The sequence below is a fragment of the Sturnira hondurensis genome, unplaced genomic scaffold (assembly GCF_014824575.4).
Source record: "Sturnira hondurensis isolate 20B ecotype Veracruz unplaced genomic scaffold, ASM1482457v3 Scaffold0002840, whole genome shotgun sequence".
NCBI lineage: Eukaryota > Metazoa > Chordata > Mammalia > Chiroptera > Phyllostomidae > Sturnira > Sturnira hondurensis.
This window is the reverse complement of record NW_028075471.1, coordinates 17,206,531-17,232,854: the sequence shown is the minus strand read 5'-3', so window position 1 is coordinate 17,232,854 and position 26,324 is coordinate 17,206,531. Positions and strand designations below refer to the sequence as shown.

Below are 26,324 nucleotides of genomic sequence, written 5' to 3'. Positions count from 1 at the left end.
TATTTTATTGATTTTGCTATTATAGTTGTCCCATTTTCCCCCTTCACTCCCCTCCACGTGCACACCCTCGCCACCCACATTCTCCCCTTTAGTTCCTGTCCATGTGTCATCCTTATAAGTTCTTTAGCTTGTACATTATTTTAAAATTGTTTATTGCTAGTATTTAGAAACATTATTTTAAATTTTGATATTGTGTCCTTCAACTTTGAAAAAAAAGAAAGGATCTACATTAGCTGATAAACATGTCCTTGAAGTTAATATGAAATCAAGACATTTTAGCCCTGGCTGGGGCTAAGTTGGCTAAGTTGATTGGAATATCATCCCATACACCAAAAAGTCCATGAACCCATGAACCCAATGCCTGGTCAGGGCACATGCTTGGGTTGTGGGTTGATCCCTGGTCAGCATGCATGCAAAACGCAGCCAATCAACTTCTCCCTCTCTCTTTTTCTCACTCATTCTCTCTTCCTCTCTCTCTAGAATCAGTGAACATATCCTCAGGTAAGGATTAAATATATATATAAATACATTCTACAGTATTTCCAAAGCCACAGCTTTGTAATTTTTACACATCATAGAGATGATTGGAACATTTTCATGACAATTCATTTCTAGGTAGTACACTTATATTAATATAACATTTTGTTCATTTCTTTTTCCCAAATGAAAAAACATAGAAGTTTGTACATATTTTAAACATCAAAGCTTTATACAAATACCAATAAATACACACTACTAAAAAACATATTTGAACAAATGAATAAATGGATACTTACAATGATGAACTCTTAAAAGATCGACTCTGAATATAAAAAATTCTGAGCTGTCTGCCATAATAGACTTAAGAATATGCTCTGCCTTGTTAAGTGACAACTCAGATGTTCAAAAGCTTTCCTAACATCAAGCTGATGACATTTATGATCAGCAAAATGAATCACATGATTTGCCTTTGGTCTTAAATTGAGTATGGATAGAGTGACCAGTGGAGTAACTTTCTAAAGATTTTAGACTGTTCACAAACTTCAATATGTTTATTGTATATATTTAAGTGATAACATGAGTTTTATTCCATAATTTTATTGGAAAATCTGAATATATGTATTTAGAAAATTTTGAATGTTAAGATGATCTGAGATCACTTAGTTACTGTGTGATCTGGATGATTCCATCCGTTAGGCAGGCAGTTTCAGCTTTTTTCTTCATAATTTCACATTCATCCTTTCTGCATTTGAGCTCTCAGAGATGCCAAGAATTCAAGACAATGGATTTTTCTGTGTCAGGGCATACAAGTAACTCCACTGTCTTATGAGAACTTTTATCTGGGAATGGATAAAATCTTTGTCTACTGGCATGGAAGTGAATCTGACACTGAAAGATTATTAGAAAGAGAAATTCAGACCATGTTTCTTGCCACACTTGTAGGAGACAGAGGAGGGAGGGTGAATTTAAGCAAAGCCTCAGCTTTTTCATTTTGTGTATAAGCTAACTAGGATCAGAAGAAGACTCAACCTGGGAGTCCTTGCAGATTTTCAAATATATATTTCACAGAAGAGTTCCTCTTGCTCAGGATAGGTTTCCTCAAAATTGTTGAGTGTTTGTAGTTATTCTTCAAAACCTCTGCTTCATCAATCATACTGGTTGTTTGCAACACACTGTCTCCAATAAAAGATCTATTCTGCCGAGTGTAAGGAATTTGAGGACAGGAACTTCATCCAAGCTATTACATTTGATCTCTTCATAGGCAGTTCTCTCAAATGCTCAGGATCAAAGGAGTCAGCCTTGAGAAACAGCCTGTTGGATGGCACAGGACAAGAGGCTCGTCAAGTTTCTTACTATTTATTGTGTTATCCCATGTTTAATAGAGAGGACCCAATTCTATTGAATTAATAAGAGATTTATGAAGGTTTAAGCAAGCAGATACCAAACAAGAAAAAATTCCAGATGCTATATTTCTGAATCTTTCCTTCCAATCAATAATGTTTCTGTTAAATTTTCAACAAGAACTATATATTTAAACTGACATAGGTTTTTGACTATGTCCTTGAGTTTAAAGTGTACTGGCTCCAGATAGTACAAAAATAACTTCAAAAACATTTGTGTCTGTTGAACTTAACCCCAATAAAATTATGAGAGCTGTTTTCTTTCAATTGTGCAACTATATTTTAGAGTTTACTTATCCTGAGTCCTCACATAGACCTCAAATAAGAAGAAGTGATTATTATGAGTTCACAAGTGCTAAATTAGTGTTGCTAGATAGTTCCACCATTTAATATAGGAAGGAGACCAGTTTGAAAGGCTATCAGTCTACTTGTCAAGAGAGTATATTAGCAAAATTTGAAAATATGTCAGAGAGAGATTTTGGTTGAATTTTTTTGTGCTCCTGATAGAAAATGGTAGTGCTAAAGGTGATGTTGGGAATTAGGAAGTTCACACTTTTATTTGAGAAATGAAGGAGCTGAGAATAAAGAAAATTAAATTTATGTGACCATATTATTATTTCTTATTCCAAACGGCATGAGTAGAACATTGATCTCTTGACACATGGTCTACTACCTATCACATCAAACTGCTTCCTGCAAACATTCTTTGGTCTTCTCCTTCTCTTTCTCCTTTTATTTCTTCTCATTCCTCAAGTTCAGCTGTTCTGCACTGGTGGTGACTTTGTTCCTCAGGGGGCAATGTGTGGAGACCTATTTGGTTCTTATAACTGGGGAACGAACCAGTTATAAGAACCAGTCTCATACATTGATCAACCTACAATGTATGAGACTGCCTCCCTACATTAAAGAATTATCTGGATCAGAATTCCCATAGTGCTGAAATTCATAAAGCCTTCCCTAGTTACATTCTGTAGTGATTAAAGGTGGGTATAATCTAGAATAGTTTTTTTAAGTAGAATATTTTATATTCTTAATGACCTAATATGCATAACTCCATATGCAAATAAAGCAGCATTTTATAGATTCATTTTATGAGCTTAAATCCATAATCTTTACATAAGATAAAGTAATTCAGTAGGAACCAAAATTTGTGTCAGTAACAGCCATTGTGAAAACACTTGGTATCTAATGCATTTTAGTACATTAGTTGTTTTTCATTACTATTTGAGAAAATGTAAAAATATGTTTAAAAGTAAAATCCAAATCAAACATTTTTAAGATTCCTTGATTACCTCTAAAGAGCACCACAGTTCTGTGGAAAGCCATTTGCTCTGACATATTTGTTATAATCTGAAATAATACCACATATTCCTGTATTTAGGATATCATTTTTCAAAAAGTGAAACACATGACTTTATACAAATATAAAATTAACACGCACCAAAAACTATTTTACCAATTAATTAGAGAACCAGTAAAATATTAAAATTGTTTCAAATGAGATTATGAGTAACAAACAAGCAAAAATGGTGACAAAGTAAATCTTGGTTTACCATTCTATTGGTCAATAAAGTTTAACATTTGGGGTCATCTTGCAAAAGGAAGAAAATTAATTATAACTCTACTCAACAAAATTCATTTACTGTCTTATGAACAAAAAAAAAAAAACATTGCAACTTAACCTCTACCCCAATAGAGCCATAAAATAGCTTAGGTAATAGACTGTCAAAGGTGCATACCCCTCAATAATCGTAGGCCAGGAAGGTTGGGTAAGCAAAGCCCAATACGCCACTGAAAGATACTAATCTCTTTGCCCATTTCCAAGTCATAATAATTTTCTCTGTCAGTCCTAAAGTTTCTGTATAATGAAAAACCTGTATTAGAGTTGAGTTCAGTTATTCACAGGTTTTACTTAAAGATCTCACTCTTCAGGGACATTGAAATAAAGAACAAACTGACAGTAACCACAAGGGAGAGGGGAGGGGACTACAGGAGGAGGAGAAAAAGGGAAGGGTCATCAAGGAACATGTATAAAGGACACATGGACAAAGGCAAAGAGGGGTAGGATCAAGGCTGGGAGGTGGGGATAGGTGGGGTGGAGACAGTGGTGGGGGAAAATTGAGACAACTGTATTTGAACAACAATTTAAAAAAAAGCAGAAATGGGAAAGTTACACCTTCAGTGAAATATAAGGCTAATCTAAAATTTTCTTCTGAATTACATTTTAATTATTAAAAATAAAATGTTTATTTGAATTAATAAAAAGTTCTCACTTTACCACTCTGCCACCTAACCTCTAAACACACACAGAGTTCTGTTTCTAAGAAGTCCTATACACTTAGGTCAGCTAAGTCTATGCTTTTTAGACTTTACTTTATAGAGAGGAAAATGTTAATTACTTAATATAAAAATAAACCAGGAGAACAGGTTTTTCTCACTGATTACCTGACTGTTTTCTGGTACTTGCAGCTGAGAGGAAAATTAAATTATCATCACTGATTGGAAGTTCAATGCTTGTTTTTATTTGGGAAGCAATCTGGAAACGGAGATGCTATTAGGTGGAGGATAAAATGTGATCTCCATGTTGAGTGCTCTGCATGCCGACCTGGAAGGGTGTGGAGGTATTTCTAGAAGAGAAATTCTTAACAGGTGATAAAACTATGTTGGTCCTGTTTCTCCATGGAAAGGCAAAGAAAGAGTTCACATTTGTAACATATTATCTGATTAAAAGAGAAACACTTTTTCACCAAAACTAATAAAATGCAGGAAAGTACAAAGAATACAAAATATACCTTAGATCCCCAGACCCACAGGTAAATGTTAACAGTATCAGTTTCTTTCCTTCTCTTTCTCTCTCTCTCATTTATCTGTCTTCCTCTCTTTCTGTTGATTGTTCTTCCTCTTTTTACATACATATTTATCTATTAAACATTTCTAGTTTATATCACACACATAATTTTAATAACTTGCTTTTGCATATAACATATATCCTTCCAATATGCTTAATTTTTTGCAACTTCATCCTAAGTGGGTATATTAATTTTATTGTAAACAAATAAAACATGAATTTTATTAAAATTTTGATATAAAGTTAAATACAATTATAATTGCTTGCTTTAAGCCTAGTTTTAGGATATATGTAAAGAACATTTAAATGATTTTTATATTTAATTATTGTTTATTCAGATAGATGCCAACAGAAGAAAAATACATACTTTATTAATCAACTTTTAAAAATTTTATCAGTTTTAAACTTTCCTAAATAAATCATTGGCTTCATTATTAGCTTTATTAGAACTTTTGTTACAGAACACAGGGCCAAAGAGGGTACAATGTACTATTACTGAAAGACCCCCCACTAGGTTCAATTGTCTGCCTCCATAGGAAAGATGCCTCTCAGTGCCAGAGGTTTGTGAAAAGGAAAAGAAATGCTTATTTAAAGCTATACAGACTTAAAGTAGTGAGCTAATGTCTTCATTAAAATACCAAAGCCCTTTTGGATACCCACAGATGCCCACCGTGCTTCCTTCTCCCCCTGCTCTAAGTAGACGTCTGTGATTCAGGTTGCTGGTACCGTCAGCTATGTCATGGTCCAGGCAGGATCTCTAATTAATCCAAAGCCATGTGGCACCTTCTCCTGGCCTACTGGCAAGAGTTTTTTCACCCTTCTTTCAGGCAAAGTCTCTCCTGCTTCCCAGGCCACATGGCCAAAGGGCATACCCAAAGCTGTGTGGTCCTCTTCTACCAAAGCTGTGGGGATCCCCACTCTGGCAAAGCCACATAGTTCTCTCCCAATGGCTGTTGCATCTGGGTTTAAATACCCATGCCAATCTTCTTCTGTACCCCCATTTCTGACTCCTCCTACAATCAGTTACACCTGCCAGCATTTCTGTATTATTCCAAGTTTACTGGGCTGCCATTGTGAGTCTGGGCAGGTGTGGCCCCATGTCATGAAGCCAATCTTCTCCAAGTTCTCATGCAGGTTCTGTAACCCAGGGGACCTGCCCCCAGTTACATCTTGGGTGGAAGTCCTTTCCATCCCCCTGGCTCAGGGCATGGCCACACTTATTTAACATATCTATGCAACCGGTTAAAGGTTATAGATATGTTAAATGACCATGCCATGGATTTGCAAAGCTGTGGTTCTGCAAAACAGCTCTGCATGTTCCTGCTCCATGTGTCCCTTCCCCCAACTCACATCTGTGGTGGGGAAAGGGGTGAAGACATCCTTATATATCTTTGTAACATTTCCTGGACACGTTGAGTTCTGAGCCCCATTCCAAATCCCTATTTGCCCCCCGCCCTTGGCTGCACAGTTTCATTTTCGTAGGTGAATCTAACAGATATAAAATGAGAAAGTCTTAAGGTTGTTAGATAATATACAGAAATTGTTATATAAGCTACATAGTTCATTGTGATAGTATTTAATTTTCTGAATTCAAAGAGTATCACACAAATTTGTGGCAAATAACTGAAACTGTACTTCTGGTTAAAGTTGCATTATCTGAAAGATTGTTCTGTAAGAGAGTTCACTGAATAATACATTGTTTACAATAAAATATTGATTAATATAAAAAAGGAAAGAAATTACATGTCTTAAAATTAACGAAAGCAAAAACTGTTTTCAGATTCTAAAAACACAATGTTTGTTGGTGATTATCACTTTGTTAGAGATAAGCCTGAAGGTAGAGAGTCTGGGAATTGAAGAAAAAAAACTGAGAATAACAAAGAATATTTTTCTCATTTTATTCTTCTGCCCTTTTTATAGGTATGTTTTCCCTTACACACACTTTATTAAACACACAAAGTGCCTCTGATTTTTTTAACTTTCTCAATTGATCCTCATCTCACACAATATTAAAAAATTACAGCTTTATAATTTTTAGCATACTAAATACAGGGTTTATTTTAAGTAGCTTATGCTAACTTTCTTCTTTATGATGTTTGTGGGTTGCATTTTCTAAGGGAACCCACAGGAGGCATGAGTCAATTCCATCTACATTTTTTTCTGGTGTAAAATACCAGCATAATTTATTTTAATCAATGTAGCCCTCAGCCATTTGAAATATCTTAAGGGAAAGGAATGAAAACCTCTAGAGAACAAGAAAACTGAAAAGTGTGAATCACCTACATTTCTCATTTACCCATGCTAATTAAGACCAAGCATTTGAAAGTTACCATCTGAAGGAAAATTAAGCCAATTAACACACTGATGAAGATAATTTTCAAAATTCTATCAGGAGGCAAAAATCTTCACCAACCCTTATTATTCCTACTGTGGAAATAATTTTCATACAGTCTCTCAGCACTAAGAACTTAAACGAGTGTCATGTCAGTTCTGTGGGTTCTAATTGCAACTTTTATTTAAACTCTGATTTTTCTGCCCCACAGTTCCATTTTTGATTGGCTGGACTTGATTGCTTTCAGACCTGATTAGATTTTATTTGTAGGTCCCTGGAAACTTGCATGGGACCTAAATGCAAGTTAAACTGGGATGAACATTCTCCCAGTTTAGAGGAAAATCCTCCAAGATCTAGCTTTTCTATGTCAACTGGAGCATAAGAAACACTGGAGGTTCTTTAGGAAAGAGATTAATTTTGGAGCATTAATTACCAAATAATTAATTATACCCTATTTGTAAGTTACTCAAAAAGATGTACTTTAAAATCTAAACTTGTTTCTCAGATGAATACATTTCTCTTTAGTTTCAGTATATGCAACATTTCATCTTTTATTGTTTTTCCTATGCCTAGACTCAGCTAATACAGAAAAAAACACATTACAGTAGAAAAGCCTTTACTAACAAAAATGAGCAAGTTACTCTGCCCATTTCTTGGTAAGAGCTTTCCTTGCTTTGAATAGGAGAGACTGAATGGACTAAAGATAAGTATATATTTAAATCCTGGAGTTTTTAGACATAAATTTGAGTATTATTCATTTTGCACTTAATCCTTTTAAATACAGTATTTAATCATTTTAGTATTTGAGACAGTAACAAATAAATTAAAGTAAAATATGAAATAAAAATTGTTACTTTACATATGGCCCTGTTCATACTTTTAAGTCATCTGCAAAGCCACTCTAGGCATTTTAAGTTATCAGTCTTGATTCTCTATCACAGGGATACACTTCTGCTTAGTCTTGCCTGTTACCAGCACAAATACTTTTGGAAAAATGCTAGTACCTTTCCTCACTGAGGAAAATAAACCAACAAGAGTTTCCTTAGAATTAGAGATAGAATATTTCAGGACATTTTTTTTTTATACAGCAATATTCTGATTTGCATTCATTTAATATTTTGATAGCATCAAAATATTTTAAAATATTATTAAAAATAAAAAGCATGGACAGTTTGTCTATAATACTACTGTATCAGAGATATTCAAATAAACTAGAAAAACTGTTTTTCCTAATTAATCATTACGATCATATGTCAATGGAAAAACAATATTTCATCCAACTATGTTTACCATTAATGATCATTTATAAAAATAGTAGTTCTTACTGTGATAGGGGACTCAAGAGTTGGAAAACTTTACTTTAAAGTAAAAAGTTATAAGCCTAGTAAGCAATGTATATATTTTTTAAATTATTTTATTTATTTCATTTTTAGAGAGAGGGGACAGGACAGAGAAAGAGTAGGAGAGAAACATCAATGTGTGGTTGCCTCTCATGTGTCCCCCCACTGGGGACCTGGCCTGCAACCCAGGCATGTGCCCTGACTGGGAACCGAACCAGTGACCCTTGGCTTCATAGGCCCATGCTCAATCCACTGAGCTATGCCAGCCGGGGCATCAATGTATATATTAAAGCTTTTGTTTCAGAAACTACAGATAAAGCCAATCCTGGCTCCTGGGAAAACAGCCAACCTCCTGGGGCTTGGGGACAAGTGGAGGCATCTGGGCCTTTGTGTTCCAGGGAGAGACAAACAACAACCTGCCCCTGGGAACAGCTAACTGCCCAGGACAGGAATGTTGCAGTTTCTTTCACCTAATCCTCCCTGAACCTCAAAACCCCTCACTGCACCTTGTTTATTCCCTGATATAAAAACGTTGGCCCGGAAAGAAAAGACAAAATGGTCTGCTAGGGTATGAACCCGCCATCTTCTCAGATCACTGGCCATCTGAATAAAGCTCCCATAAAGATTTAATTGCTTTCATTTCTTATTGGGTTTGATAACGACAGGCAGCTCGAATGCTGATGTCTTTTCTGGTTTCAATTGTACATTGATTCATGGAAAACACATCCTAAAAGACAGTCAGTCACACTCTCCATTTTGGTTGGATCGGGGCACTACAGTTCATTAGCTCACTTCTGGAAATAAATGGTTTCTTTTACTAAAAGCATGCTGTAAACTTCTTTCTCTGTGGTGAGTGTGGAAATGTCTACACAGGTGTCTTTCCTGGTTTGAGTTATTGTAATGAAACCTGTGACACTAAATAGAAATAACTATGAGAGCCCAACAAAAGCCATCAGATATATAAATGGCCACTTCAGGCAATGCAACTGTTCTATTACCAGTTTATACAAGTCGGTTGGCCTGTGCTACCAGGACCGTGAGACATCACACATGTGGTCTATCACCAGGAAAACTCTTCAGGCAGGGTAGTGGCCCTTCAGTCTCTCTGGTTTCTCTCTTAGTGGACCTTTGATTATCTCTTAATCCCTTTCTTTAATGAGGAGGGCTATCACAATAAACCAAGTCTATAGAACAAGCTCTATTTATGTATGTTTGGGTTTCTACACGTTAGAGATTCTGTTTTAGGATCCCACATAACCTATATCCTGGAGTTGACTTTCTTAACCTCTTCTTCCAATCAACATCAGATTGGCAAATACAGAAACATCTAGTCACAGTGTTAACCCAAAGGATTGATCAAACATAAAGGGAACCATTTGGGGGCAATAACTATGTAGTAGATAAAAAATTAAACCTGCAATAAAATTTACAGGTTTAAGCAAAGCTTAGCTTCTTGCATTACCCCATTGACTCAATGGAGAACTTAAACAGACCAGAGGAAAGAGTCCGGCTCCTGGGCTGGCTCCTGGGCTGTGAGTTCTGTCATAGATTTTTGATATTGAAAAGAAGGAAAATAATTTTGACTTTTAAGAGCCTGGCAATGTAAGAGAACAAAAATGTGTTTTGTTACAAAATCTTAATGGTGGATATCAAAAGTTTTGGATAATCCAAGTATGTCTTATATTAGATTCCCTAGAAATAGACTCCCACTCAGATAATTGCCTGTGGCAGGTTCACTAGGGAGGACTGTTCAGACAAATACCTTAAAGCAGTGGGGAGATCAGGACTTGCTGGCAACAAGCCGACCGGCAAAATGGTCACAGCTGAGCTTCCCCATCTTTACAGAGAGATCTCAAGCCGGGGAACCCTTCACAGTGATTCCAGTCTGAGGTGAGGACTCAGTGCATTTGTTTGTATCCTTTTACTGGTTAGTCACAGGCTCATATTACAATTAAAATATTTAATCTTTGGTCTATAACTTTCTCATGGAACATTATTATGAATTTTACTAAATTTAAAGGGACTGTTCTTATGATATATGAGGTCTGTCCAAAAAAGTCCAGCCATTGTTAATGTAACGAGAATGGTTTGTGCAACATCAGTATAACCTGGGAGTCAAGGAGAGTGGACTGCAATGCATATCCATGAACAATGATGACTTCACTATAATAGTCAGTGGGGCAGTAGATGCCATTGAGTGAGCATGTGTACCATGGGGCCATTGCATTTAAAATGACCACGCCAATAGAGCAATGAATTTGCATCAAATTTTGCATTAAGTTTGAACATTCTTTGTGGTGACTATTTGGATGAACCAGAAGGCTTTTGGGGACAGTGCAATGAGGGAAGCACAAATAAAAGTGTGGCATAAATGCTTCCAAGATGGTCCAGAATCTGTTGAAAGTGATCAATGATCTGGAAGGTCTGCAACAAGCAGAATACCTGGAATGTTGAATGCATGTATGGCCTGCAATCAACAAAAATCTGTGCGAGGTCCCAAGGTGCCTACTTTGAAGGGGACTGAGGTATTGATAGGGGACTCGAGAGTTGAAAATTTTAACTTAAGGTAAAAAGGTATAAGCCTAGCAAGTAATGTATATGTTAAAGCTTTTGTTTCAGAAACTACAGATAAAGCCTGTCCTGGCTTCTGGGAAAATAGCCGACCTCCTGGGGCATAGCTAAAGATTACCACCTGGGACCAAGTGGAGACATCCAGGCCTTTGTGTTCAAGGGAGAGACAGATAACCACCTGCCCTTGGGAACAGCTAAGCACCCAGGACAGGATTGTTGGAGCTTCTTTCACCCAGTCCTCCCTGAATCTAAAAGCCCTCATTGCACCTTGTTTATTTTCTGCTACAAAAAGTCTGGACTGAAAAGAGAAGGGAAGATGGTCTGTTAGTGTATGAATCCACCATCTTCTTAGATCACTGGCCAGCTGAATAAAGCACCCATAAAGATTCAATAGCTGTCATTGCTTATTGGGTTTGGTAGTGACAGGCAGCCCAAAAGCCAGTGTCTTTTCTGGTTTCAGTATCATTGTCCTATGTACAATATTTCTTGTATATTGTATCTCCTTCAATAAATGTGTCTATTTTTGTATATATTCACCACCTAATATGGGCATGGCTGTATACTTTCTGGACAGACTGTATATATATATCTTCAAACAGTTTAAAATGAGAAAGAGGGGTGTGGGGGTGAGGAAGGCTATATACCATGCAGATGAGTAATAATTCCATTTAAATCAAGTATAAAATTATGTGGCTGATTAAAAAAATTGACCAACATCTGTACAATACATGCAGAAAAATCACTTCATATTGTATTTAGATTGATTTGGATGGCAACAGAAGGAGAAATATAACATAAAATACCATAACTTTTACCACCCATTTGTGAGTAATACACTGCTATATATAGCATACTTACAGTAGAAAGGAGTCCAGATTTGTCCCAATTAACCTTGTAACTAGATGTACTCCAGTGCTTATTAATGACAGTAATGAGATGCAGACAAGACAATGCATCAAACATCACTGGCATATAAATTAAATTTGCATACAGTTTAAAAGGCATAGATACCTTTATGTACTGGACATGAAAAGAAATTATTAAGAAACCATTTCATAAGAAAAAACTAATTAGAAAGAAAATTCAATACTTTCTCTAGTGCTCATCTCCATCAGTGTTGGAAACAAGTTTGACCGTGAACTAAGAAATTGTTCTTATTGAAATTACTGTGCAAGGTATGAAATTAATTTTATGATTGTCCCAATGGAAGCTACAGTAGTTACAAATACTTATATGTCCATTATCATTTTCCTCTATATTACCCTACATGTTAATTTGCTTAGGTTTCTATCTAAAGCTTATGAATAATTTAAAATAGATCTGCTGTCTTTACAGCAAAATGATGATAGAAGAATGAGATAGACATTTGCTGTACACAGAATCCAAACACAACAGCAAAAAATGTGAAATACATAGAGGAATACTGTTTTTAAAAGGCCATTCATAAGAGTATATTATTAAAAGGTAATTCAGCATCCAACATTTAATAACATGACTCCTGTTCAGGATATTTGGTAATTAGCTAGAAGGATTCCAGGGGGAATTAGGGTGTTTTATGACTACTTTTCATAAGATAGTATTCCATATCTCAAAAGCAGTACCTAAAAATTTTTTGGGACTAAAGATGATTGAAATTTTATTAGGACAGTGACCTTTCCTGACAGTTTTTAGAAAATGTTGCCATATTGAAAGGCTGAACACAAAACTAGGTCTTCCCAATTGTCATAGGCTAATAATTACCACTTTTTTTCTGCCAGATTTGACTAAAAAAGTCACATCCAATTTTATAACAATAGCAGCAACCAAGAAGGAGGGGGTGCTCCTCCCACTCACCCATGCTATAAACATCAAACAATTAGGTTGGCACCAACATTAAGTACAATAGTGTCAAAGCCACTATCAGAATTTAATCTAAGACATATTTCTTTTCTGAGTTTTTTTAATCACAAAAACTCTGAGAACCAAAGAGGGAAAGCAAGCTTCTAAACAAAAATGATATTAGTAACAGCAAACCCATTGCCAAGGGCAACATGCATTTGACACAAGATGAGATGATGACAGATGAGTCCTTATTCTCTGCCTAAATTTTGTCTACAGAATGAATTCATAATATCTTAAATATTATCAGCCATTTTTTACTCACCTTTGTTCTATAAAACGACAGGGGGCTGTGTTGGCAGAAGTCAACAGAGGTGTAATTTCCTCCCTTTCCTTCTGTGATCCTCCTCATTTATAGCTGACAGTAATTGTTATAGTTCATCTCCCCCAATCCCATTCTCTTCATCATTTATCTATATTCATGGATCTTTTTCCTTCTCTTCTCTCCTGTTATAAAGTTGCATTTGTCTAATTTCTGCCACTGGGACCATTAATTTTTAACTGATTTGAAATACTCTTTGACATAAATCATGTTTTAAAATTTGTAATTTTTTGAAAAATATTTGTTTATATAATTCAATTTCAGTAAATTTATTCTTAGCATTAAAAAATTTCAAGGTTTATCTACTGCAACCTTCTCACTTTATAAATGAGAAAACTGAGATGTGACTTAACCATGGTGACCTTTACCATCTAATATGGGCATGGTTTCTAAAACTATTTGGCAAATTCCTTTCAGTTGTATTTTGTATTCTAATTTTGATTCTCTCAAAATCTCATGGGAAAACAAAGTTTTAGTTATCACTGATTTATAGATAAGGAAATGCAGGTTCAGCTCAGAGAAAATAATTAATTCACCCAAGGTTACACAGCAAGTTGCAGCCTTGCTGTCCCCAACTATAGCCACCTCTCCATGGGGTGTCCCTCTATTGCGATTTCAGAGTAGGTGGGCTATTTACAACAAATATAAATTCTCATTTTATATTTAATATTCCTAATGTTACTTTCATTTTTAGTAATTTCCCTTGATTCCAAAATTATTTAACTGATCACTTTGACAATACCACTAATTGGATTTATCAGCTCTATGAATTTGGTATAAAATGAGCCAGAGTTTTTTTCTTTCATACTATGTCATGGGATGAGCTAAAATAACCCCATGATAATGGGTTTTTACATGATACAGACCAGAGCAAATTCATTTTAAACTGCTCAAAATTTGTGCCCCTCACACAAGACTTTACAAATTGTCTAATGATCAGAAACTAGAGCTTTTCAGAGAGCTCTCAAAAGAACAAAATTATATAAGACAAATATAGGTCAGATATCAAAAATTAGTCTGGTATTCCATTTATTAAGCACTCTTCTTCAGAAGATTAAAATTTCCCTTTTTTTTGCCTGATAAGCTTCAGAGCAGTTTCCACAAAGGACCAGCTAGAAAACAATGTGGAGCGTCAAGCACACTATGTTTAGACAGACTGTAAAGGCAACAAAAGGTACAATTAACAGGAGTGACCTAAACTAATAATGGCAGAGCTACTTATTATTGAATCATCTTCCTCTAATTTTAGAAACTTAAGAACCTTCATTCCCTATTGTCCATATTTTAATTAATGCCTATTATTTTCCCTAAATAGTGCCCTCTTTTGACATGCTATTTATACACACAATTTCTGAAAATATACAGAATTTGCCTGGCAAGCAAAATCTCCACAAAATGTTTTTGTAAGAAATAGTGTTTCCCTTTTGTCTCAGAAATGTCTTGAGGACAAATTTGTAGTTGTTCTCTCTTGAGGGTATTCCAGCTTTCAGCTTCTTTTAATATATTTGATGTATTTTGATTACTTTGCTAACATTTTCTGCTTCTACAATTAATTTAGCTTCTGTAGGACTGGCATACAAGGCACTTCAGTTGGGTGCTGATTTTACTCTTTTTGGCTCTTTTCAGGGTGCCTTTGCACAGCAAGCCTTGCACAGCCAGAATAGTTTTACAAAGCGTGTTTATACAGTGCGAACAGGAATGGTTGTGCAGACTGGAGGAGGTACAGCCTAAATGCCTGTTGAAGCAATGGAGTTCGGAGGAATAAAGACTGAGCATCAGAGTAGACTACTACAGCAAGCTAAAGAACCTCCATTTGTGGATGCGATCTACAAGTACAGTTTTCAAGGAGGTTTTTCAGGGTACAGTTTAAAAGGCACCAAATATTTGACATCTCTATTTGTTTGATGTTTTCATTGCTGTTTTGCCAGTTTCCTGAAGCTATGAAAAGTAGATTTTAAAATACTTATTTTAAGCATATTTTCTTAAGAATTGCAGATTCTGTGTTTATGCCTCGACCAGATGGCTAAGTTGGATGAAGCATCATTCTGTATGCCAAAAGGTCGTGGGTTCGATTTCTGGTCAGGGAATATACCTCGTTTCAGGATTTGATCCCTGGTAAGGACATGTGTGAGAGGCAACAGATCCAATGTTTCTCTCACATCAGTGTTTCTTTCTCTCACTTCCTCTCTCTCTAAAATCAACAAACATATTCTTTGTGAGGGTTTAAAAAAAAGAATTGCAGATTCTGTGTTTAAAAAAATAATTATAACCTGTTAGGTTGAAGATGCTGTCATTCCCAAAGGTAACATTCCATGCCTCAGTTTTGATTTGCAATATTTTATCCTGTAGTTAGTCAAACTAAGAATTCCCCCCCACCCTAACTTCTAGAAGAAGTGATACACAGGATGTATTGATGATATGTTAAGAACACCTATCCTGAGCATAGTAATTGAAATTCCTTACTTCATTCAGGATGTCACCAATTGCTTACTTGTAGGCATATGAACAAAGCCCCATGGACTTCAAAGAAGACTCAAATCTACCACTATCTTCTATTTAACCTCTGCCACATCACAGACACCTCATTCTGACATCAGTATAGGCAGAGGAGATACTGTGTTTAAACTCCATGAATGTACTAGTGATCAGTACTGCTCAAGTCGTAGTCAGAATCCAGCAAGCATATCCCCTTGTACCTTATCGTAAATCGAACAGTTCTGCACCATTCTTTACCATACGAACATGGTGACCACTTAGTAGACTGCCAACTCTATATACATTTGAAGGTTCTTTTGCTTCTATCACTTTGCTTACTGTAAATTTTTTTCCAAAGTTTAAGGGAAAAGTGAGCATTTCATTCTTGTATTTTAAAAAAACGATCTTAATGATCAAGTGTTTTGATTAATATACCATATATTAAGAAAATATTTAACATATTATTACAGGAAGGTCATCTTTCTGATATAGCTAAACTAAGGTGAATGTGTGATATAATGTGGGCTTTACTCTTACACTACATCACATTCAAAGAAATCTGTCTAATTACTTTGGTAAGATAAGTCCAGAATAGTTAATATGTTTTTACCTATTCAATTTATGAAGTTTAACTACTTCTTTTAATTGTGTCAGTGTTGAATTAGTCTTTTAAAAGCTTCCCCTCATTAACGTGAAAGGAAATTGAAAGGAAAAGTGAATAGAATGGGTTGTGAGATCATTAAAATTATTCAAAACCAGGAGGAAATGTCTCTTTTGCTTCCAAACACAGAAAGTACTTTTTGGTACATATTTCACAGGTACATACATTTTCCATCATTATAAAGCATAAGCAGAATCATTCTGATCATTTTGTATATATTGCCATATTCTCTTAACACAAAAACCAAGATTTAATGTTTAGACATAAACAATGAAGAAAACAGTTGTTGATTCTGTTATAATGAACATGCTAAATGTTTCTTATCTAAGTAATGTTACTATCACAGGTGTAGGAAAGTTCTGAATTGATACATTAAAAAAGACTCTTCTAGAAAATGAAGTTTCGGCCCACATATCTAAAACTAGTTAACTTATTTAGAGTCCTTATGTCTAAAAAGATTCAAATCTTAGTCACCTAAAATAGACTGAATCTGACAATTAAAATGTAAAACCTCTTTAAAAAATGGAGCCTAAATCTCAATAAATCTGCCTACCTTAAACCATTATGCAATATTCTGGCCCTTGTTGGCTTTGAAGTACTACATTTGTATCACCTTTCCAGTCTGGACTTGTGCTACTTAAGGTAGATTGACGACAGCCTTCAAAGGACTGAAATCCAATTTGGGAGGGGTAGGGATGGAAAGAGAGAAATTCAATGTTGATAAATAATCTCCATGGTCCTGGTCTCTTAGATGTAACAGTGAATGAAACAATGTTCTGGTCCTCAGAAAGTACACAGTCTAATGAGTGGTTATAGTATAAAGAGAATCACGGCAGAAAATGAAAGGTGAAAATTTCTCTGGAGTTGTGAAAAGAGATATTATTATTGTAAATCATTCCTAGGCTTTCACCTTCTATAAACAAGCCCTTATAATAATTTGCAACAATGATTTCATGATAACTACTTCTCATTTCTTTTTATGACAATATGGACAGGGTTAGTTATAATTGCATAAATTAAATTTGTTGCTTTGTTTTAAACTACCTCACCAAACTGAAGTGATAGTAACAAATTATAAAATTGTGGAGCTTGAATTTTGTTTTATTGCCCCTTCATAATCTCATTACCATGTGAAAAATTCTAAAAAGTCTTGCAGTCAAGAAATTTGTTTTGCCTTAATTACCCCAGTGTCTGTCTAACATGTTTGCTCCTGGATCTCCTTTTCTTCTTCTCAACTACCTTATATTTAGACTTCCTGTGAGTCATGTTCAAAGCAAATCTTAGAATAACAGATGACGTATTTGCTTTCTATGTTCTTAGTGTTCATGGTCAGTGGCTTGAACTTGTTTTTCAAAAACTATCCTCGCAAATGAGAAGCCCAGGAGAATGGTTAGGGAGTAGGGTGAGTGACAGTCAAAGCATCAGGACCAAGGGTGATGTCACTTTCCTTTCTGCAGCTACAGAACAAAGAGCTTACCTGATTTAGCAAAATAGTCCATTTACCTTGGTGGAAGACCGGTTGTAAAACAGAATCACAAGCAGGATCTAGTAATGGTGGTCAAATGTAAATGCCAATAACACAAGGCAAATAGAGATGTCAAAAGACATTTGAAAGTTAGATGGACAACAGTTCAGGGAGAAATGATTTTTGAGTTCAAAAGTCTGATGCTTGAGTATCAAAAGCCTAGTATCTGAAAGACATATCACACTAGGCTTATATTATGTCTCAGTTCACTCTGCCAGACTGTACTTTTCTACTCCCCAAAGCCAAAAATAATAATAAAAGCAAGAATACATTTAAAATATTAGATCATTACCGATATATTAATTGTGCTTTCATTTGAGTTTTGCTTCCAAAGTACATGAATGATACAAATAGCCCCCTTACCTTACGGAAGAGGCAAAAAGATGTTACAGAAGTTACATGACACAGACAAAGTTATACGGTTCTTGGGAACAGTGTTGGAACCAGAACACACGTCTATAACCTTCCATGGTCAGCACTGAAATGTTCAAGATTTTTCTTCAATTCTTATAGGAAAATTATATTAGGCTTTTGAAACCTTTATTCTCTCTCTTACGTAATTTTGTTTTGTGTGTAGTTAATTTTATGTGCAATGATTTTTATTTATTTATTTATTTATTTATAAATTAAATTTATTTATTTATCTTTAGAGGAGAAGGAGAGAGGGAGAGAGACATCAATGTATGGTTGCCTTTCGTGTGTCCCCTGCTGGGAGTTGGTCTGCAGGGAACTGGCCTGCAACCCAGGCATGTGCCCTGACTGGGAATGGAACTGCGATCCTCTGGTTCGCAGGCCTGTGCTCAATTGTGCAATGATTTTTAAAATTTAATTATATTTCATGAAATTAATCTCCAAGAAACCTTAAACGTCACTCCCAAATTATTGTGTCTTATGTATTACCATTAGTTTATTACAATAAAATATATTTTGGAGGAAATGTTGCAAAATAAAATAATGTTTGGTACCAATAATTATGTTGGCTCATCAGGACACAGGCTTGCCACAATCGTCTCTATATGACCATTTACATTTAATATTACAATGTTGCTCTTAGTTTTTCACCTTAACCCATTGTTTTCTACTTGTCACATTTGCTCTTTGTTCTATTTCTCCTACTCTTCTTCCCTCTTTTGAGGGAAGGATTGAGTTTCCTTTTAAAATTTCGATTAAGCTTCTCCATCAGCCTATTAGCTTTCACAGCTGTATTTAACTTGCTTTATTTTTTAGTAGTTGCTCTGGGATTACAAATGCGTCTTTAACTTCTCAACAGCTACCTTCATAGACAGGCAATGGCTATTTTTATAAAAGTGAAAACTCTCTTTGGATTTTTCAGTTAGCAAAAACAAATACTACTAATGAAGGTTTTTGCAAAGTGAAATAGCATAATGCATTATGCCATTTCCACTTACAAAGGTTTCATATGCATGCTCTACTTCTGGACAGAGGGGGAATCAGTAATATTATATCATATCACATACAATGCAAAATATCTCAATGTAAGATCTCTGCTGTTGTCATTAATTTTACTTCTTACATATGTTATAAACCTCTAATGCATTATTATTTTTTACTTCAAGCAATTGCTTTTAAGACATTTAATTCTTTTTGTTTATCAATATATTGCCTTTATAAAATTTTTCTTCACTAAATAATACATGTGAAATATATGTGACAACACAGTGACCAACAGCTCAAGAACTATAAAGCATTCGATTGAATAACATAGTATTTCTGAAATGTAAATAAAATTCACATTAAGACAAAATGTTTAGTGGTAAAAATAAAATTTGCTTTTCTCTCTAGGTATAAAGATGTGACTAGATCCATTATTTCAAGATTTATTTGCTAATAATCAAATGCCAGAAAAGTCTAGATGACACACTAGTTTGTACCATGACTGTCATTCCATCTTATGATGTATTTTTCACATCATAAAATGGTCTTGTTTGATGAAAGAGGTTCTGGTTTAGGGGGAGCAGAGTCTCCCATAGAAAAGAATGCTATGTTTTTCTTGTACCTGATGGAGAAGAGGAATGGGTGGCCTGCATTGAGTTCAATGGACAGGAGTCTAACTTGAAAACCTGCCTCACTCCCAGTACCCACTTGCAGCCTTCATCCCTTGTTCATTTATTTCCACAAAATACTTGTGGGAAACATTGGACGGAAACAGGTGTCTTTCTGCCTGACATCCCTGGGAAATAAGCCTTACTCTGGTGAAAGGCATCCCTCATCCCCATGCTGCTCAGGGCTCACTTGAGATCATAAGTCTCTTCCAGCTTGAACTTGTCAAGGTGCAGCTTCATGTCGTACAGCTCCATCATGTCTGCACTGGTTCATTCATTCACTCAGCTGCTCCTAGGTGATGGCCCCTCCCAGCTGATCCAGCTCACTGATGTCTTTCCCGCAGCTGTAAGAATAGGCTGAGGTTACAGCTCTTGTAGTAGAGTGAAGGCTGATGTCTTGGGGCTTTTCTATGTGAAAAATGGAAAGCTTTTCTTTTATTGACATCATTTGCACCAGTTTCCTTGCAGTTTTCTTTATTCTGAAAGGCTTCTCCGTGGTGTCTTGAACTGAGAACTGACGTCCCCAGATTCCTTTAAAGTATAGGGTGTTCAACAGAACTATTCTGGTTGTAGAATCCACTGCAATTATCAGGTAAGAGATTCAGGGTTTTTCCTTCAGTATGACTTCTCATTCAAGACTTGATCTCCTTTCTGATTTGATCAGAAGCTTCCAAAAAGTTAAACAAATATGGCTTTGTACCAAAGTATGTTTTCATGTCTTCTAAATATTTATTATGAAATGGATAAGTTTTCTCTCTGTATATGCTGTTGGCTGTTTTAAGTACATAGACATCGCTGGGACTGGTGATTTCAGAGATGAGTGTCTGGAAATCCAAGTGTATTTCTTCAACCTTCTCCAAGCTGAAGTCCGTTTTCCTTTTTTTTTTTATTTTCACTGTCAGGATAAGATATAATGTCCTGATCTCTGTTAAATTGATGTACCTGGGATATTTGGGCCGCAGTGGTACCTCCGGTGCCGAAATGCACCACGGCCAAGGAGGTTAAGATACCCCTGGGAGAAAAGAAAATATTGTTACCCTTAGCAGATTCAGCTAGTTTTTTCTAAATTCCAGGGCAAATTGGTTGATTGATTTTGTTAGAGAATCCATTGGGAAGATCTGGGCTCCAACAAAGGGAGGGCAGAGTGGACTAAAGGGGCTTGAGGGAAGCCTGGGGCTGCTGGCTCTGGGGAGACAGCTGAAAGATCAGCTACCAGGCTCCCTGTGCTGAGTGAGTCCTTCCCCACACTGTAGAAGCCGTCTCTATAGGGAAGAGCATGCATCTCTGAATTTTTAAGAACAACAATAAAAATAAAATTAAATTAAAAAATAAAAATTAAAAATGGCATTTTAAAGATCGAGAAAGCAAAGTCTTTTAAATTGGCTCCTTTAACGTTTCCTTAAGAACAAATCTGTTGGTAACAAATTCTCTCAGATCTCATCCATCTAAAATTACAGTACTTTTATTTTTTTAAAGAATATCTTCACTGGATCTAGAATTCTGGGATAACTGTATATTTTTTCTCTGTGTACATTGATGATGTCATACCATTGTCTTCTGGTTAGAATTGCTTCTGATGAGAAATTAAAATTCTATCTATGCTGTTTTGTATTTAATATGCCTTTTCCTCTGGCCGCTTTTAAGATTTTTATCTTTATCACTGTTTTTTAAAAATATTTGATTATGATGTACCTCGGTAAGTTTTCTCTGTGTAATTCTGCCTGTAGTTTGTTGAGCTTCTGGGCAACTTGGTTTTATACGTCTTATTAGATGTGGACAAGTTTTGGCCATTATCCCTTCAAATATTTTTCTGCCTCCTATTCCCCCTTTTCCTTCAGAACTCCATTACATGAACGTTAGACTGCTTGATATTGCTTTACAAATCAACGAGTCTCCCTTTATTATATTTTTTCTTTGTGCTGGAGGTTGATTAGTTTCTATTCTATTGCTATGCATTCAAGCTTATTGATTTTTCTGCAGTGTCTAATCTGCTATTAAATACATCCAATAAATTTTTTATATTAGTTATTGTATTTTCATCTCTAGAAGTTACATTTCTTTGTCCTTTCATAAATTCCATTTATCTACTTTTATGTTCATGTTTTCCTGGAAATCGTTTAACATATTCATAATAGCTACCTTTAAATCCTATCATTTCTTTCATTTCTGGGTCTGTTTTTATTAAATAATTTTTCTTCTGGTCATTGGTCACATTTTCCTGCCCCATCTACTAGACTATGTATGCATAGTAATTTTGACTGGATTTTCACAGTTTTAAACATTGAGTGAATGGACTTTTATTTTCTTAAAAAAGTGTCAAGAATTTAAAACTTTCTCATTAGCAATGAAGTTTTATCCTTTGAGTCTTGTTTTAAAATTTTGCTAGGACAGGTCTAGAATAGCCTTTAATTTAGGGTTTGTTTAGCTTATCTACCAGTATTATATGACCTTTCTTTGATTACCTACTAAATGTTCCCCTTTTTAAAAAAATTCTTGTTCAAGTACAGTTTTCTGTCTTATATTCCCAGCCCTGCCCCCCACAGTGCTCCCCACCTCCCTCCCGTTTCCACCCCCCACCTTAGTTATTGTCCATGTGTCCTTTATACTTGTTCATGTGAGTCCTTCCCCTTTTCCCCTGTGATTCTTTCCCCTCTCCCCTAAACGTTCCCTTGTTTAATGAGGTTGTGTCACTTTAGCTGGTTCAAACTTGAATGTCTCACAGCCTTGGGGGAGCTCTGAGAATTGTTCCACTTACAGCTCTCTGACAGTCATTCTTTCACTGATATTTTATCTTTGCTGGCCTCATGAATCCTCATCCTCTAAATGAACAGTTAACTATTGTGCCAAAGACTCAAGGTGACCCTTAAAATTTCTGGAGCTCTTTTCCAGCGTGGTTCCCTTTTCTCCAATACTTGGCCCATCAAACTCTAGCTGCAAACTCTAGTTCACCAAACTCTGAACTGTGTAATTTATGGAAACTGGTGTACTTTGCTTCGGTTCTCTGCCCTCATACAGAAATCCCAGGCAATCATAGGGTTTGTTTCTTTGTTTCCCTTCTCTTAAAAATCACAGTCTATGTAATTTCATTTCTTATATTTTGTTCAGAATATAAGTACAAATGGTTGTTTATTATGAGAGTGCAAATCCGATACCACTATGCTATCATACACGGAAACAGAAGAGAATCATAGGTATTTAAAAAGAGGACATCTGAACTAATTCAAACTATATGATCCTTACTATTATTTGCATTCCTATTCTGAAATCCCAAGAAGATTAATTATATCTAGTCAGTTGAGTTCCTTCCCATCTGGTCTCCTATGTCTACTGGGTATCTCTGAATCTTGACAAGATCAAAGCTGCCATATGGAAGGCTATCTACATGGGTCCAGGTCAATATAAGGTTCATTCATGTCTTATACGGGTTAAATGTCATGTACAACATTTCTTGGTCTCAAAGTCACAGATAATGAGTTATTTCTCAACTGCATAACCTTAGGTATCAACAAATGTCCCCCAATATATAAGCAAACATTGTGATGACAGTAATGGTATTGAGAGAATGAGAAATTATATAATATCCATGATGATTACATACCAAATTAGCTTAACTGTAATAGCAGTAAAAAGATTTAATCACTCAGATATTTAAGATAGAACCCAAAATACATTCACAACTCATTTGAATGTTTCAATATGATCACTATTTTAAATATTGGGAAAAAATTGAGACTGCTTTCAAATAAGCACCTTGTTTTTTGAAAACTATGTGTTAAAATATGGAAACCATATATGGATCCTAGAAGTAAAACTTGATAAAAAGCACATCTGTTCTTTGTCAAGAAGAATTATTAATAAATATAAGGAAGTTTCTACCAAAATACACATACAAATATACATACACACAATTGTACATGCATTATATATGTATGTGTACATCTGTATATATACAGATATATATTTCTACTATCAGAAGAGAAAAATGAGGACATTAATATCCTTTTATGTGATTAAAAAACTTAATTTTTATTGTATTTTTCCACTACCACTTAGTCTCCTTAAACACTGACCTCCTTGCGGTATTACCACACTGTTGTGTATGTTCATGAGAACTTTTTCATTTTTGCTCAATCCCTCTACCCTCTAATTCCCCCAATTTCCACTAACTGTCACTTGCTCTTCATCTATGAGTCTGTCACCATTTACCTTTTAGGTTCAGGTTGTTCATTAGATTCCACATGAATAAAATCATAGGGTATTTGTCTTTCTCTGACTGACTTATTTCACTTAGCATAGGTTCTCCAGGTCCACTCATACTGTTATAAAGGGTAAAATTTTCTAATTTTTTTACAGTCAAGTAGTATTCCATTGTGTAAATGTTGTATTATTCACTCACCTACTAATAAACACTTGGGCAGCTTCCTCATCTTGGCACTTGTAAGCAATGCTGCATGAATGTAGGGATTCTTATATTCTTTCAAATTAGTGTCTTTGGTTCCTTTGGATATATTCCAAGAAGTAAGATCACTAGATCAAAAAGGAGGTTAATTTTTAATTTTTTGATATGTCTTCATACTGCTTTCCACAGTGGCTGCATCAATCTGCATTCCCACCAACAGTGCAGAAGTGTTCTTTTTTGTGGAGTGTTCTTCACATTGTGGTCTGCACTTGTTTTTTTTTTTTTGTTGTTGATTTATTGATGATAGCCATTCTGACAAGTGGGAGATGACATCTTGTGGTTTTTTTTTTGCATTTCTCTGATGATTAGTGACATTGAACATTTTTTTCATATGTCCATTGGCCATCTGTGTGTCCTCTTTGGAGAAGTGTCTATTCAAGTTCTTTGACCATTTTTTAATTGGGTCTTTTTTTTTGGTGTTGAGTTTTGTAAAACCTTTATAAATTTTGGATATTAGTCTCTTATCAGATGTATCAGTGAATATTTTCTCCAAATTCCGTTGGTTGTGTTCTTACTTAGTTAATGATTTCCTTTGCTGTGCAAAAACTTTTTCTTTGATGAAGTTCCATTTGTTTATTTTTTCATTTGTTTCTTGCCTGAGGAGATATAGCTGATAAAATATTCCTAATAACAATGTCTGAGATTTTGATGCCTATATTTTCTCCTATGATATTTTTATTTTAGATCTAACATTTAAGCCTTTAATTCATTTTGAACTTATTCTTGTGGGTGGTGTAAGAAGATAGTCTAGTTTTATTTTTCTGCATGTATCTGCCTAATTTTCACAACACAATTTATTGAATAAACGCTCTTTAGCCCTTTGTATGTACTCACTTCCTCTGTTGAATATTAACAGTATAAAGTTGTAGGTTTATTTCCCGGCTCTCTATTCTATTCCATTAATCTATGGGTGTGTTTTTATGGCAGGGCCATGCTGTTTTGATTACTCTGGACTTGTAGTATAGATTGATATTAGGTAGCATGGCCCCTCCAAATTTGTACTTCTTTTTAAAGATGACTGCTGCTACGCAGGGCCTTTCATGGTTTCATATAATTTTTTGAAATTTTTGTTCTAATTTTGTGAATTACGTCATTGGAATCTTGGTAGAAATTACAGTGAATCTATAGATTCCTGTGGGTAGTATGGACATTTTAATGATGTTAATTTTTCTTATCCATGAACGAGTGTGTACTTCCACTTATTTGTATCTTCTTCACTTTCTTTCTTCAGTATCTTATAACATTCTGTGTAGAGGTCTTTTACATCCTCAGTTAGGTTTAAGGATGTAAAAGGTATTTTATTCTTTTAAAGCAGTTGTGAATGAGATTATTGTCTTAGTTTCCCTTTCTCTTAATTTGTTATCAGTGTATAAAAATGCAACTGATTTCTGGATATTAATTTTCTATCCTGCTACTTTGCTGAATTCATTTATCAGTTCTAGTCGTTTATTGGTGAAATCTTTGTAGTTCTCTGTGTACCGTATCATGTCTTCTACAAATGATGGCAGTTTTACTTCTTCCTTTCTAATTTGGATGCCTTTTTATCTTCTTCTTGTCTGATTTCTGTGGCTAAAACTTCCAGTACAATGTTGAACAAAAGAGATGAAAGCAGACATCCCTGTCTTGTTCCCAATCAAAAAGAGAATGTGTGTAGTTTTTGCCTGCTGATTATGATGTTGGCAGTTGGTTTGTCATATATGGCCTTTAATATGTATGTTCAGGTATGTAACCTGTAATACTACTTTGCTGACAGTTTTTATAATAAATGGATGCTGGATTTCTCAAATGCTTTTTCTGCATCTGTTGATATGACCATGTCATTTTTATCTTTCATTTTGTATATGTGCTGGATCACATTTGTTGATTTATGAATGCTGTACCAAGCTTGCATTCCCAGAATAAATCCCACTTGATCATGGTCTACGATCTTTTTGATGCAATGTTGTATTTGGGTTGCTAATATTTTGTTG

The 26,324-nt window shown here is 35.2% G+C and overlaps 1 pseudogene; it reads right to left on the bottom strand.

Moving 5' to 3' along the window:
* Positions 1 to 19,798: 19,798 nt before the first annotated feature.
* LOC118983673 (serpin B10-like) lies at positions 19,799 to 21,004 on the bottom strand (annotated as a pseudogene).
* Between the last annotated feature and the right edge of the window lie 5,320 nt (positions 21,005 to 26,324).